Here is a 17,268-nt window from a genome sequence, read left to right as displayed (position 1 = left end):
CTCTTCCTCTGCTCTCTCTCCCCAAAATAAATAATAAACAGTTAAATAATCAGTTCAAGATAATAATCCTTATATCATAGAGACTGGGCTCCTGGTTGGTTCAGTCAGTAGAGCATGTTAATCTTAATGTTATGAGTTTAAGCCCCATGTTGGGTGTGAAGCCTACTTTAAAAAAAAAAAAAGGCATGTTTTGAAGTAGCATATTCTGGCTACTCTTCAATTATATGAAACCTTCATATCAATCTGACACAAACTCTGAAAAAATAGAGCAGGAAAAGATGTTGCAGTTTTTTTGTTTTTGTTTTGTTTTGTTTTGTTTTGTTTTGTTTTTTGTTTTTTACCTCAATTCCTGGGGTTTGTTGTCTTGCCACTTGAAAGAATGAAGAGGTGGACACAAAATAAAATGACCAGCAGGCAAACGTTAATTAGAGTGTAAGATCAGAAAGTAAGAATAGTGTGAAAGCTTTCTTTACAGAAAGGGGGCATTTGAAAGTGAATACCCACAACTACAGACAAGGGTCTTTGTTTTACAGGGTTTTAGTTGGCCCCCTTTCCTTCTGCATTATTTCTTCTCAGGTTCTACCCTTATTGTATAGGTAATTGTAAATGCTTAGTCATTCCCTTATGGTTTCTATTTTATGAGGGGTGGTCTCTGGCCATACCATTCTTTGTGGGTCATACGTTTTATGTTCTACTACTTATTTTTAGTTAGGCCTTTTGTCAAATTCCTGAGGGTAACCTGGGGGGGAGTAGGTGGTGTCTGTTACATTCTTCAGAGGAACCTTATGCCTAAGGGGCTTTGCTGTGGTCAGACACTTTCAGTATTTTTCCAAAATATGTGTTTTTCCCCGCCCAGGTCCTAACCTTTCCTTCTCTGCCTATTTTATCCCACAATTTCCCTATCATAAAAACACTGGCCAATATTACCTGGAGATCAATTCTATACAAATGCAAATCAAGAAAAGAAAGAACACACTTCAAAGAAGAAAAAGAAAGTGAAATTAGAAACTGTTTTCAACTAAATAAAAATGAAAGTAATCAAAATGTGTGGGATGTAACTAAACCAGCACTTACAGAGAGATTGATAGCACCAAAAAACTACATCAGAAAAGAAGGAACTAAAATCAAGGACCCTTATTTCTGATTTGAAGAAAATTTTAAAAAGTCCAAAGTAAACACAAAGTAAGCAGATGAAATAACTTTCAATGCTTTATGATGCTTCACAAAAGACTCATGAATTATTTTAAGCTAAATAAAATTACAATAATGAGAGATCATACTTAGAAAAACTTACAAAACTAAACATTTTTTCAAACTACTTTTATTTTTTAATTGTAAAATCACCCTGTATTTATTCTGCTCTATGTGACATCATTTTAATTTCCTATTTGAAATGATAAGGATTATTTACAAGCACCCTACATAACTTTAATTACTTTGCAAATAATAAATGGATAATCTGTGGTAATATCATTTGGTTGTACTCACCAGAAGGAAAGAGGAACAAGGACACTAGATGGAATTGCCAGAAGGACAGAGTCAGACCAATATTTATCCTTTCCTTCTTAATTAGCCATCTTTATAGTTATTCATTTGAGGATTTGTCCTCTAGATTATGGTTTATAAATGAAAAACTTGTGTCTCCTCATCTTTGGTATGAAAATTGGTGGAAAGTCATATTTTCCTTTTCAGTATTTCTCTTACATACACTTGTATAAGTAGACACAAATGTATGTACATAAATGTTCATTATAGTACTGTTTGTAATGATCAAAGACTGGAAATAACAGTACATGTGAATGTTGAGGCCAGTTAAATTAAAGTTCAATTATATAATTGGATACAGATGTCAAAAATAAAGAATTATGTATTCAAATTGGGAATTCTCCCTAAGCTATTTTTCTAAGTATAAAAAGAAAGGTACAAAGAAATGTCTATAATATATTTTTATTAGTAAACAGCGGCATAAATTTGTATATAGAGACCAAAAAGGCATATAAAAAAAGGGTAGTAGTAGTAGTAGTTTGTCTATGTTTTTCATTTTCCACTTTTCTGCTTTTTCCACAAGAATGAGTTATTACAATAAAATGTAATTAATTTTAAAAATATGCATAACTGTCAAGAGGGATAAAATAAGGGAAATGTAATTAGATGCTAATTGGGGAATCTTGTTAAAGGCACAAATTGCCTTTTATAATTCTTTAAAATTTTCAGTAAAATTGAAATTATTTCAAGGTAAAAATATACTCATTCCATAAACAGTTCTTTTAAATTCTGAACTCGGCCTATACAATTCTCCACATCCAGCCTAACTCGTGTGCGTGCCCCATGTACTAGCTGTGCAAGTGACATCATTGCTCTGAGGCTCAGTTTCCTCATCCCAAAAATCAGAATGATGTTAACATTAAACTTGTAAGGTTGGGTTTTGCACATACTGAGTAAATACATACATCAGTAAATATTATAATGCCTTTTCTCCTCCATTTCTTTCAACATGCCCTTATTCATATAAAATAGACAGCACTAGAAGATAAGGAAGTCAAAGCACTTTGTGATTCTATAAACAGAGTGCAAAAAATATGGATGAGTCAGAGGTTGTCATTTTTGGTATTACAGCTGATGGAGTTTTAGGGTGTTGGTGGGGTTTCGGAGCTGACTGCCAAGAAAGAATTCTTGAAGACCTCTTTGGTGCAAAAAGGTGACTTTATTAAAGCATGGGGACAGGACTCATGGGCAGAAAGAGCTTCACTGAGATTGTGCAGAGTAACTGCTTATATACTGTGTAGTTGGGGGAAATTAAGTCAAGAGAAAGTTTCTTAAAAGGACTTCCATATGCTAAAGAGTATTTACAGATTACTGGAAGCCTAGCTATTGTCAAACTAAGGTTGTTTTCCCCTCTGGCCAAGCATTATCATTAAGATAGTATGGAACTCCTGGATATTAGGCTATTGATAAGATATTTGTAAACTGATGGAGACTTTATCAGTTTAACCATTTGTTTTCTGTCATTTCCTTTGTTCTTGGGCAGCCAGAAGTGCCTGAGGAATATTATACATATCCCACCTGTGGTGTGGAGTAGGGGGTGGTGGTTGTGCTACCTTGTGCTTGGCCCTCAGCTCGCCTTAGGGTCCTTCATCACAACCACAGAGACTGTCTTTGAATTCAGTCACTTCCTTCTTCCTGCACTTCAGGATATTAAAAACATACCTTTTGCTGTTAAGAAGAATTTTCACAAGTTCTCAAAAGTTCTTAGCTCTGAAATTTTAAACTTGGTTTAGAAATAAGAATTCTGAGCTAATTTAAGAATATCTTCCTTAAATGTATACAAATTTTAATGTCAAGAGATTTTTTTGTTTGTTTTGTTTTTTTGTTTGTTGTTTGTTTACCAGGTATGTCCAGCTCCAGAGAGAAATGAACCAAGGACAAGCATTTGACCTGTGGTAGATCTAACTTCAACCACAAGTGTGGAATTTAGGAGTTTGGTAGAGATTAAGTTAAGATTTCAGAATTAACAAATAGATGAAACAAGTCACCAACTGTCATAGACTCAGAGTCTAGAGTTCTTTCTTGTCCATCAAGAAAGTGGGATACAGTACTAAAAATGTGAGAGAAGCTAATGTTTGGGAGAAGACAAGAGCCCCAAGTAAGAGTCCTTGCTCCATTTCTGTTAGGATCAGGAGGCTTCCAAATGTGGTGCTGGGCTGCACAAAAAGACAATGAAATCATGAACATTAACTCATGGGCATGAGGAAAAGGGGGTTTTGAAGATATGCAGTGTTAGGGGTTTGGGTTAATACAAAACAAAATCCTGGCACCAGTGGAAGGTTGTTTATAGCAGAAGTGAAGCACTACCTCTGTTTACCTAAACTGGTTTAGGGGACAAGAAACACAGAGCATGCTACCTCAGGGTCAACAAGGCACATTTCTTTTTCTAATTAGCTCTGTTTATGGCAACTTCACCCTTCAACAGTCTATTGCCTGATTTGATTTACCTGTTTACCTAATATGGTCCTTCCTTCTCGTGAAAGCAGCTTTCTGCTATTCCACTAAGTTGGGGGGACGTTTCCTCCCTGAATACCTAATCTTATTTACCTCATCTTGGATGTTTTCATCCTGAGATTCCCTATTCATATACCTTTGTCCTATACTGGGGTCTTTGCCCCACCTTATCTAATTTTATTTACCTAATCTTGTTTACGCAAACTTGGGTGCTTACATCCTATGGCTTTGTAATTCTTTAGGCCTTATTAACCCATGGGTACAACCTCAGGGGATTCCTAAGCTTATTCCCCACAACCAACTATGGTTAATTTTATGTATCAGTTTGACTGGGTCACAGGGTTCCCGGATATTTCACTAAACATTATTTCTACATGTATCTGTGAAGGTGTTTCCTGGTGAGATTAGCATTAGAATCAGTATACTGAATAAGGCAGATTTCCTTCCACAATGTGGGTGAGTATCATCTAATCCATTGAGGGCCTGAATGAAACAAAAGATGGAGGAAGAGAGAATTCACTCTCTGCCTAATTAAATTGCTTGAGCTGGCAGAACAGTCTTCTCATTCTCTCATACTGGAACTTATACCATTGACCCTTCTGGTCCTCAGACCTTAGGATTCACACTGGAATCACATCACCAGCAACCCTGGGTCTCCAGATTACAAATGGCAGATGGTAAGACTTCTCAGCCTCCACAACTGCATGAGTCAGTTGCTTACAATAAGTCCCTATATCTACCTATCTCTACTTATCTACCTAATTATCTATCTACCATCTATCTTATGTATCTATCTATCTATCTACCTACCTATCATCTATCTATCATTTCTTTTTCCCTGGTGAGCCCTGACTAATACACCATATTCTGTCAAATTTTACTGATAAATTATTAACTTTGTCCAATTCACTTCATTCAACATAATCTTTGTGAGTTTGAACCATTCATCATTTCTTACCTGGACTATTGCAACACCCTCTTAGATGCCTTCTGACTTTGGTCTCACCTCCCTCATCCATCCTTTACATAGCTACTATTATACTCTTTATAAAATAAAATCATTCCTCTGTTTAAAGAAAACAAAACAACAAAACAAATTACAAAAGCAATTTAGTCTGTATATCAAGGTTTGTGTTGGCTTCCCAGTGCTTTCAGAATCACTTTGAAAATCCTAGGGGAATGCAGAGCTTTCAAAATACAGGCCATTTCTTTTGTCCCTAGGTTTCCCATCCAACATTACTTTTTTCAGCTTTATCAGTCTATCCCTTATTTTACACTTACACTTTAGTCATTTACCTTCAAATCAAAGTCACTTCTGACTTTTTCTTCAGAAGTGACTGTTGAAATGACTCCCTTCATCCTCCACCTAGTGAATTCCCACTCACCCTTCAAGATGAGCTTAGCTATTCCTCCTGCATGAGGTCTTCCCTAATATCCAGGTAGATGTCCCAAGTATGTTCCCTTAAAGTAGCTTTCATCTCTCTTTTCAATCACTTATTTCAAGGCTGGACAATCGACTGTTTATGGGACTATCTTCCCCACCAGATTTTGAAAGCCTCAGTGACAGGTTGAATGCATCTTTGTGCTCATGGCCTACACTACACCCATGTTTTTTTTTTTTTTTCTTATTGTTCTTTATTGAGCCTTGCCATGTATTGGGTTCTGGGTTCTGGGTTCTGGGGACATAGGCTTGACTATGACAGCAAAGTTCCTGTCCTCATGGAATTCTCCAACAGGGGGTGGATAACAACACAACTAAAACAATGTGTGTGACTGTGTGTATGTGTGTGTGTGTGTGTGTATGTGTGCGTGTGTGACAGAGAGAGTGAGAACTTCAAATAGTGTTAAATGTAATGAGTAAACTAAGACACTAGTGAATTAGTGACTGGGGCTATAATCAAGGAGAAACCTCTGAGGAGGTGACATGGAGCACAGAAATGAATGAGGAAAAGGAGCCAGCCAGATGAAGATCCAGGGAAGCAGAATTTTAGGCAGAGTGAACATCAAGTAAAAAGGCACTGTATGAAAGAATGACTTTCCTCATAGGTAAAGGGGAACAAAACATTCGAGGATATGTCCACTAGGTTGTTGTTGTTGTTGTTGTTGTTAATCAAGAAAAAAGGATAAATTGCCATAAAAGTATTCTGAGCAAAAGGCTGACATGATAAAATTTATCTTTTAAAAAATATCCCTTTGTCTAGGATAAGGAAGTTAATGGAAGGGAGGCACTAGGACATTACCTGTGGAAATTTGTGAAGACAACTGAGACCAGCAAAGACCGGTACACTCTGCTGAGGAGGGAGCCCTCTAATGGGTATAATTGATAGTGCAGTTTCTTGGGAGGCAGCAGGGCCGACTTGGACTGAGGGTTGTGAGGTGATGTCCTTGGGGGTCCCAGCTTTCTCTAACATAAGGAACTTGGGCCGAATCAGTGGTTCCCAAATATGGGTATATGTACTGGTGCTGAGCTGATGGTATCAGAATCACCTGGAGGGTTATTGGCAAATACAGACTTGCCCACCCTGCTCCAGAATATGAGGATTTAGTAGAGCTACACTGGCCCAAGAATCTGTATTTACATCAGCATTCCTGGAAATTTTCTCTAAGGTTAAATTTGGGGAGCACTGCCTAGGAGACCCTAGTTTTGCTCTAATAACCTGACATTCAATTGTCTTTAGTGATGGGCGGGGGGGTGGGGTGGGGTGCTTTTCTGAGTGAGCATCACCCAAAAAAGCAACTCAGTATTAACTTTTAGCAATGGAGGTGTTGATTCTTGGAGGTGTTCCAGTTTTCAGTGAGGCAAACAGGTCCAGAGAAGAAACATGACTTGCCCAAGATTACACACCAGACAGTAACAATTCTAGAAATAGAACCAGGTTCCTGGTCTCCTTGTATTTAGAAGACACTGCATGTAAAATATGCATTCCTGTTCCTTGCATCTAGTAATCATCTTCCCCACCATTCCCACTCTGGCCCACTATTTCTCTCACATGGAAACCCACTAGGATTTGGACATTATACTCTGTTTTAAGAAGACTCAACTTTGGCTCCATTAATGGGAAGTTGAGCTACCCCTTCTAGATCACACAGAAAGGAAGGTAAAGTTGGAGGAGGCTATGGGAAGGGCCTCAGAGCTTTTGGGGTGTTGAAGATAAGATAAATTGCAGGACATGAAGAGTACAGCTGGCTGACCCACAGAATTCCTGATTCCACATTGTCCATCCTGCCCTCTCTCCAAATCCTCAGCTTTCTTACAGGAATGAAATCACATCATCAGAGAAGACCTGGGCTCAAAATAATTTGTGTTTTGGATGAGAGAAGGAATAGAGACATTAATTTAACTAAATGCCTTCAAGGGAGCCCTTCTGTCCCATATTCCTCCCACCCCACCTACCATCCACCTACTCCTTTTTCCCTTCACCACACACACTTCTTTGTTCTTGTAGGGACTCCGGGATCATCTAGTGCATATTTTCTTCGGGACAGACCTCACTGACAAAGCCCAGGCCTTGATCATTTGATCATTGCTGGCCTCAGCTTCTCAGGACCACAAGCCCCACTCTAGGCCTGGGATGAAGTTGGGAGTCCTCCTTGAGGTCTACTCCAGGTCCCCACAGCTGCAGCCAAGGCCAGTGGCCTCTGGTTCTGGTTTAGTGTGTTAGAGAGCAGCAAGCTCCCCTCACTGGTTACTGCTTTGATGAGTGTTTAGTTTAAGGCCTACCCTGAGACCCCAGCCCAGCTTCACTATAGAACCTGCTCTCCAGTCTTGGAAACTCCCAGGCTCTCACTCTTTAAGCCACCAGAAGCCCTTGGGCTACAAGACTCTGCCCACTTTCCTCAACTTCTCTGCCTCTTCAGATCCTCCCTGGGCAGCTCAGAGAAAGATTGCTACATAAACTCTTAAGAAAATTTTGGGAAGTAGTAACTTAATCATTATAATGTATTATTCAATCAGTCACAAGTGCTTTTGGAGAAAAAAGCAAAGTATATCATTTTGAGTACATCTGTTGTTCCTTGGAAGCTGTTATTTGTTAGTGAATCAGAAATTTTGTTTTTTGTGTGGCTGAGACTATTTATTCTAATTAAAGGCCATGCCTGCAGCTAAACAAGCGTGCCTTATGTATAAAATGGAAATTTCAGTCCTGCTAAGTGTAATGATCCTAACTTTGGTGGGTAAGTAATTCCCCCAGATGTTATAAGATATATCTGGGAGGAGTGGGTTTGTGAGGCAGTGGGATCAAAGCTGTTCTTTCAGGAACACTGTAGCCCACTAGGACCACCGACCAAGGCATCAAATGCAAAAGTCCAGCCCATGTTCTCTCCTGCCTGGGGCCATGCTGATTCACCACTGCTTATAGAGAAGGAACACTGGCAGCTGACTGTCCCACTGTTGCTGGTTCAGTCAGCCAGAGAAGACCCAAGGACCTGCAACAGTTTCCCAAGAAGCTGGTCCAGGTGGGAAGCTGGGGCTGCAGGAAACAAGGGGTGGGAAAGAGGCAGCTCCTAAAACTGGGAATCCTCCCTGAGGTCTGTTTCCTTGAGAGATTCATTCTCAATTGTTGGGCTCATCTCCCAGGTCCCAAGGCAAAGACGGGGAGGGGGGGGGTAGTGCTAAGAGAGACAGTGGGGGTGAGGGGTAGGCTTGTGGGGGAGCAAGGGAAGAGGAGATAGGTGCCAGCATTTATTAAGGACCACTGTGTGGAGAGATCAGTAACGAGAGAGAATCAGAGGAGGTGAACTGAGAGAGAAGGTGAGTTACCAACTGAGGGTTTATGGCTTTGTGGCTACATCAAGTGCAAATGGCAGGAAATAAAAACTGAAATGGATTTATACTTTACACAGGGTTACTCTGAAACTTAATTTTTCATATGAATGGATTGGCCCTGATCTGTCTCCTCTCAAACTCCAAGTTCCTTTCTGACTGTTACAGTTCCTTTTCCCTAAGTGATTGCCCACTTCTCAGGGCTGTAAACTGACATCCCACTCCATCCCCCATCACACCCCCTCCAGGACATTTCTTCCTCTTTGTAATTCATCCTAGGACCTTAATTCCCTAATCCCTGTATAAGCAGCCATGTTAATCAGATATCCTTTTACTTGTTAATTACTCACCCTTTCCAGACAGTCCAGGACATTCCCTGGCACAAGCGTTCAGTAAATTAAGGAGCCTGTTAAAGCAAAAGGCGGGTTCTTAAAATTTTCAGTGATTTAACAAAGGTTAATATTTTAGTTCAAAAGAATTTCACGCAGTTGCAAGTGTGTGTGTGTGTGTGTGTGAGAGAGAGAGAGAGAGAGAGAGAGAGACAGGTGGGGGGAACAAGAGATAAAGACTGAGAAAGAGAGATTCTATCCTTGGGGAATAAAAGTCAAAGTGGAATGACCTTGGACAAGTAGTTCATTCATGCAATTGAAATATTGAAAGAGTAATACCCCCTTCATAGGATTGTTATAAGGCTAACATTAAATAGTGTGGATACATTAAATAGTGTGTATAGAGCCCCTTGGACTTAATTTTCTGTATTTTTCTTTTCTCTTTTCTTTTCTTTTCTTTTCTTTTCTTTTCTCTTTCCTTTTCTTTCTTTCTTTCTTTCTTTCTTTCTTTGTGCTTGAGAGTTGGAGGAACTTGATATGAACACAAAATAAGTCTGAATTAAGGTTCTGCAGTTCTAGTTGTTTATCTCTAGTCTAGTTGCAAACAAGGTATAGAAGAAACAGGTGTCAACTAGTAGCCTACTCAGTTTTGTGCCCACCCTCCAGGTCCAAGCTCTCCATGGCATTCTTACCAGAGCTCCCCTAGCAATGGTCTGTGCTCTCCTGTGATCTTGTAGCCAGGAAGCTTCTGATCCCACAGACAAGGGCCCACACCCAGTACAACTGGCTCTGGGTGGGTGGGGGTTGGTTTTCTCCTGTGTGGGATGGAAAGCATGCACTACATAGGTGTGGGCAGCTAATGCTCCCTGAGGTGAGTGTTAACTAGTGAGGGGCAGAGATAAAGATGTCAGCATTTAGGTTCTTCTCCTTTCCCACTCTACTGTCCTGACATGCAGAAATCCACATTAATGAAAACTGCTACCAAGCAGTAGCTCACTAAATACTGCATCTGCTCACCCTGCTTTCCTGTCTCACTTCACTTTTGTTCATTATTCCTACTTCTCTTAGGGTGCATTCATTAATACATTGGTAGCATATAAGATTCTCCTTTAGCACTGTTTTTCAAGGACTCTGGATGAAGATGCAACCTGAAGTATTTAATAGCCTGCCAGGAGTAAGCAGAGATCAATCAGAGAAGGCAGTGGGAGGATCTGTCATTGTGTGGGGCTGGACCATCTGAATGCTGTGTCAGGGAGGGCTGGCATGGACTCTGAGGCCTCAACATCGGGAAAGGGGACATAAAAATGACATGATCACACCAGGAGGAGCCAGTGCTGTTGCAAGCAAAGATGTCTGGGAGCAGTGGTGGGTGCTGAAGGCAGAAAGTTAGCTTTTGGTTTCCAGAGGAGCTAGCTGCAAGCTATGCTGGGGACTTCAGGCAGGAGCTAGTCTGTGGGCAGTAGAAACCCAGTGCAGTGTGTACAGCCTAGGCATCGTCTTTGTCAGACATCATCATCTTGCCGTCAGTGCACACACTCCTCTCATACTTCCCAGGCTCCCTTCATCAGACAGGCCTGGTCTCTCAGGGGTCCTGGACTTATACTGACCCAATCCCCCTAGAGGAAGGCTTTAAAAATAAAAATATATTACTATCATGATTTCCCTCACTTTTTATTAAGTACTTCTGAGCAAAACTCAAGATTAGCAAAGCAAACACCTTTGTCTTTTTGGCATCTTTGGGGAGTAATTAACTCCATTTTGGCTGCTTTTCTCAGTTATTGCTATATTTTAAGGTTCTCCTGGATCCCTGATCATAGAAGTGACTCCATCTGGACAGAACGCCCCCCTCCTCACTGGCTGCTGAGAAGCCTCCTTGACTGGATTTCCAATGCAACTGGCTGGGTCTGCAGTAGATAGGGACTCCTGTTCCTGGTGCTGTGACAAAACCTAAACATGGCCCACTGATCCTCCCTTTCAGGCCTGTGTTGCCCTGTGTAACCTCTGCCCTCCAAATGTCCTCTACTTTCCTGCTCCAACTGAATCACTATATCTATCCTCTGAGGAGTTGCCATACAACTATGAGGAACCTAAAAACACAATTTTGTATGCACAGAATAGGAGTAAGTGTGTAACTCTCTTTCTCCAGTCCTTCAAGGGTCCAGTATGGGTGTGTGCATGTTTGTATGTATACACAGGTATGCTGCTCCACGCACATGTATACGCATGTGTGAATGTGTGCCTGTGAGTGTATGTATATGTGAATGTGTGTGCACCACTTCTTCTAGATTAATTAATTAATTCATTTATTATTATTTATTTATACCTCTTTAAATGTCCCTGTGATTTGAGCTGCTCCACCCTCTTTCCATCCCAGTCCCCATCCTTGAAATGACACCATGAGACCACTGGACTTAAGTGCACATTCTCACCATTCTCCAGGGCAGATGCCCTTGCATCCTGTCCAGTTCTTACTCTCTTGCATATGGACACTACCCAAGGTTATCCAAGCTTCAGGTTCTGAGGGGACAGTCCTGACCGAATTACGTCTACTTCTGGCATGAATTACAAGTTTGGGAGGTTCCCCAAACCACCCTCATTTTTGATATTTTGCTAGAAGGAACTCAGTGAAAAGATCGTTTATCTCAGGGTTAGGACATAAATTAAAAGCAGCAAAGGGAAGAGCCATATATGACATTGTTCAGGAGCAGTTCCAGTCTTCCTTTCCCTGTGGACTCTGGGCTGGCATTGTCAACTACCAGCATGATGTAGATAATATACACAGTATGATGCTGACCAGGGAAACTCACCAGAGTCTTTGTGTTCAGAGTTTCATTAGGGCTAAGTTACATGCTGCCTGTGTGGCTGATCTTTAGTCTCTTGCCCTCTCAGAGGTCAGGCTGACATTAGTTTTCTAGTTCCTCTGGAGGGGTGGCACCAATACCATGTGCTAAATCATAGTCATGCTGTGTGAACAGTCCCATCACAAATCGCATTGTTAGACTGTTAATGGACAAAGCCCTCAGGTAAACACAATATCCTATCAAGCAGGATAATCCAGGGGCCTGAGGTCACCTCCTAGTAGCTGAGAACAAAGGCCATACTTCTTCTCTTTGGGTAAGGTTAATTCTCTACACAGACCCCTATCATCAGTCCCTGTTTTTGTTTGAAATTTGAGGATTGAGAGGAGTAAACAGCCTCTCTTCAAGTGCCAGGTGACTGAATGCTGCCCCTCAGAGCTGGGTGGCCCATCCCAGCCAAGTAGGAGGACTCTGGTCCTCAATGCAGTGAACTTCTGTTATGAAATAGCCATCCCAGTTTGAAAAGCTTTCAAGTTAGTCACTTTCTTGTATTTTGTTTTGCTTTGTTTTTCTCCCATAATTAAGTTAACCTGTAGCAGGGAAAGCACTGGGTGGCAGCTAGTAGAAGAGGCCATCTGCCCACAGATTTTCCACAGTCCTTGAAGAAGAGTGATCCTGAAGTAAAAACAAAATTACAGCCAGCAACATAAAATGGTGTCACACTGAGATACCTTCTTTTATGGTGTGCATGACCCTGCAGGCTGTGGAAAACTGGGCGTGTTCCACAGGGGCTCTTCCATGAGAGTGATGAGGATAAGTGCAACTCCTAGTTCAGGGAACATTTATTTCTTGTTCTTCCAAGGGTGTGTGCATATGTGTGCATGCCGTCTCATTCTGCCCTGCCAGCTACAATTTTCATATTTTAAAAATTAATTTTAGAGTTTAACTCCAGTATAGTTAACATACAGTGTAATCTTAGTTTCAGATATACAATATAGAGATTTAACAATTCTATATGTCATTCAGTGCTCATCTTGCCGAGTGCACTCCTTAATCCCCATCACTTATTTAACCCATCCCTCCACGGCTTCCCCTCTGGTAACCATCAGTTTGTTCTCTATGATTAAGCTTCTGGTTTTTGGTTTGATATTCTCTCCTTTTTCCCCCTCTTTGTGTTTTGTTTTTTTTTTAAATTCCACATATGAGTGAAATTATATGATATTTGTGTTTCTCTGACTGACTTAATTTGATTAGTATTATGTTTTCTAGCTCCATCTATGTTATTGCAAATGGCAAGATTTTTTTATTTTTATGGGTAAATAGTATTCCATTGAATATATATACTGCTTGTTCTTTGTCTATTCATCTATTAATGGATACTTGGGCTGCTTCCATAATTTGGTTATTGTAAATGATGATAGAGTAAACGTAGGGGTGAATCTATCCCTTAGAATTAGTGTTTTTGTATTTTTTATGTAAAAGTAATTTTTATGTAAATATTTTTTATGTAAATTACTGGATCATATGCTGTTCCTTTTTAAAATTTTTGAGGAAACTCCATGCATTTTCCACAGTTTCTGCACCAATTTGTATTCCCATCAACAGTGCACTAGGGTTCCTATTTCTCCACTTCCTCTACATTTGATGTTTCTTGTGGTTTTTATTTTAGCTTATCTGACAGGTCTGAGATGAGATCTCATTGTGGTTTTGATTTGCATTTCGCTGATGATGAGTGATGCCCAGCATCTTTTCATGTGTCTCTTGGCCTTCTGGATGTCTTCATTGGAGAAACATCTGTTCATGTCTTTTGTCAATTTTTTATTTGTATTTTTATTTTTTATTTGTATTTTTTTATTTGTTTTTTGGGTGTTGAGCTGTATAGGTCCTTTATATATTTTGGATACTAACCCCCATTGGCTATGTCATTTACAAATATCTTCTCCCATTCTGTAGATTGTCTTTGAGTTTCATTGATTGTTCCTTTCACTGTGCAGAAGCTTTTTGTTTTGATGTAGTCATAATAGTTTATTTTTGCTTTCACTTTCCTTGTCTCAGGGGACATAGATAGAAAAAAAGTTGCTATGTCTGATGTTGAGGAAAAAAAAAAGTGCCTGTGCTCTCTTCTAGGATTTATATAGTTTCAGGTCTCAAATTTAGGTCCTCAATTTATTTTGAATTTATCTTTGTGTATTGTGGAAGCCAGTGGCCCAGTTTCTTTTAAAAAATAATGTTTTCATTTATTTTCTCTTTACTTTGAAAGAGACAGAGTGCAATCAGGGAAGGGGCAGAAAGAGGGAGACACAGGATCTGAGGCAGGCTCCAGGCTCTGAACTGTCAGTACAGAGCCTGATGCAGGGCTTGAACTCATGAACCATGACTTCATTACATGAGTGAAAGTCAGACCCTTAACTGACTGAGTCACCCAGGCACCTCAGTTTCATTGCTTTAATGCTTATTTATATATTTTGAGAGAGAGAAAGCACACACACACAAGCTGGGGAGGGACAGAGAGAGAGGGAGAGGAGAGTGAGAATCCCAAGAAGTCTCTGTGCTGTCAGTGCAGAGTCTGATACTGGGCTTGATCCCTCAGATTGTGAGATAATGACCTGAGCCAAAATTGAATGTTGGAAACTTAATAATTGAGCTACCCAGGCACTCCCATTTTTTGCATGTAACCATCCAGTTCTCTAAACAGCATTTGTTGAATAGGCTGTCTTTTTTCCAATGCATATCCTTTACTTCTTTCTCAAAAATGAATTGACCATATAAATGTGGATTTGTTGCTGGGCTTTCCATTATGTTCCATTGATCTATGTGCCTATTTCTGTGCTAGCATCATACTGTTTTGATGACTACATTGTTGTAGTGTAATGTGAAATTGAGTGTGATACCTCCAGCTTTGTTTTTCTTTCACAAGATTATTTTGGCTATTCAGAATCTCTTGTGGTTTCACATACATTTTGAGATTATTTGTTCTAGTTCTCTGAAAAACTGCTGGTATTTTGAGAGAGATTACATTAAATGTGTAGATTGTCTGGGGTATTATGGACATTTGAACAATATTTGTTTTTCCAATCCATTAGCATGAAATGTCTTTCCATTTATTTGTGTCCTCTTCAGTGTCTTTCCTCAATATTTTATAGTTTTCAGAGTACCAGTCTTTCATATCTTTGGTTAAGTTTATCCCTAGCTATCTTAATATCTTTGGCACAATTATGAATAGGATTTATTTCTTAATTTCTATTTATGTTGCTTTATTATTAGTGTATAAAAATGCCATAGATTTATGTACATAGATTTTGTATTCTGCACCCTTACTGTATTCATTTATCAGTTCTAATAGTTTTTCAGTGAAGTCTTTAGAATTGTTCTACATAGTATCATGTCATCTGCAAATAGTGAAAGTATGACTTATTCTTTACCAATATGGATGCATTTTATTCCTTCTTCTTGTCTGATTTCTGTGGCTGGGAATTCCAGTACTATGTTAAATAATAGTGGTGAGAGTGGACATCCCTGTCTTATTCTCAACCTTAGAGGAAATTCTCTCAGCTTTTTACCATTGAGTATGGTGTTAACTGTAGGTTTTTCACAGATGGCCTTTATTATATTGAGGTATGTTCCCTCTAATCCTACTTTGTTGAAGGTTTTTATCCTGAATTAATGTTGCACTTTGTCAAATGGTTTTTATACATCTATTGAAATGGTCATACAAATTTTATCCCTTCTTTTATTGATGTGATCTATCACATTGAATGACTTGTGAATATTGAACCACTCTTGAATCTCAGTGATAAATCCCACATGATTGTGGTGAATGAATTTTTTAAATGTATTGCTGGGTTTGGCTTGCTAGTACTTTGTTGAGGATTTTTGGATCTATGTTCATCTGAGATACTGCCTGTAGTTTTTTGTTTGTTGGATTTATTTATTTATTTATTTTTGGAATGTACAAAACTATAGTGTATATGGAAGTCAGGCAAGAGACACAGGTTGATATATATATATATATATATATATATATATATAGCACAGCACAGTAGGGAAGGAAATTTGTCACCTGAAGACTTAAAATTCCTCCTCCATCTCCTCCATCATCCCAACACTGCCTCCCACCCTTCTCTTCACCACCTCTAAAACACCACAAGGACTCCCATCTTCACTCCTCAACCACCTCCATCACCCCAACACTGACAAACACCACCTCACTTCCAAAACCCCATCAACATAGCCCCACATCCCACATACTACCCTCTACCACTATCACCATAAACCTGCCCATCATCTCCTCTGTTCCACCAAATCATTACATCAAACTCATTTCCCACAGCCTCCCTTCAAACACCTCCATCTACTAAGACTCCCACTTCTTTCCATGCATCACTTCCATCATGCCACTACTCCGCCACCTCTTCCACTTCACCACCTTTAATAGTCCAGCCTCACGTTCTTCTATGTCTATCACAACCCTGCATTCATGTCTCCTCCTCATCACACCACCATAGCTTCCACCTTCATCCCTAGCATTATCATCACACCAACTTAGACTCCCGTCTCCTCCCCTTGAGTAGCACCATCCGCTAATACTTCCTCTCCCTTTCTCCCCTCCACTACTTCCATCACACTAATACACCTCTTACTGCTATACCTTCATTATTGGAAGCACCTCAACTCTCAATTTCACATCCTTTCCTCTTTCAGACCAAGACCAGTCTATCTGAACATCACCACACCATCTCCACATCCTCCCCTTCTCCACTTCCAATATTCCAAATATACCTTCTACTGCCACCTCTTGTCCACTATTTCTACCACACAAAACCTGATTTTCATCTCCCTCTCTTCACAACCTCCATCATAGCAGCCTGCTTCCTACTTTCTCCCCTGTACTATTGCATCATGCCTAACCAGCTTCTCACCTCCTTTCTTCCACCATCATTATCACACCAACACTGACTCCAACCTCCCCCTCTAAAGATACCATCATACCAATCTTGCATCCCATTTCCTACCTTCTGCCATATCCATCACATCAAAACAGGCTTTCATTTCTCACCCTCCACATCTATCACACCAAATCTAGCTCCAATCATCTCACTTCCACATCCTCTATCATACCAAACTACTTGCCTTTTTCTTCCTTCCAACATCCATTACACTAGACTTATTTTAAAATAAGCTTTACACCCAATGTGGGGCTTGAACTCATGACCCTGAGATCAAGAGTTTCATTCTCTGCCAACAGAGCCAGCCAGGTGCTTCACATTCATCATACTCACCTCTCCCTACTACCACTCCCATCACACAACATTGATTTACATCTAATCTCTTCTACATACACAAACAACCTACCTTCTATCTTATGCCCTCCACCAATTCA

This window comes from Panthera tigris, chromosome D1 (assembly GCF_018350195.1).
Source record: "Panthera tigris isolate Pti1 chromosome D1, P.tigris_Pti1_mat1.1, whole genome shotgun sequence".
Classification (NCBI taxonomy): Eukaryota; Metazoa; Chordata; class Mammalia; order Carnivora; family Felidae; genus Panthera; species Panthera tigris.
This window is presented reverse-complemented; position numbering follows the sequence as displayed.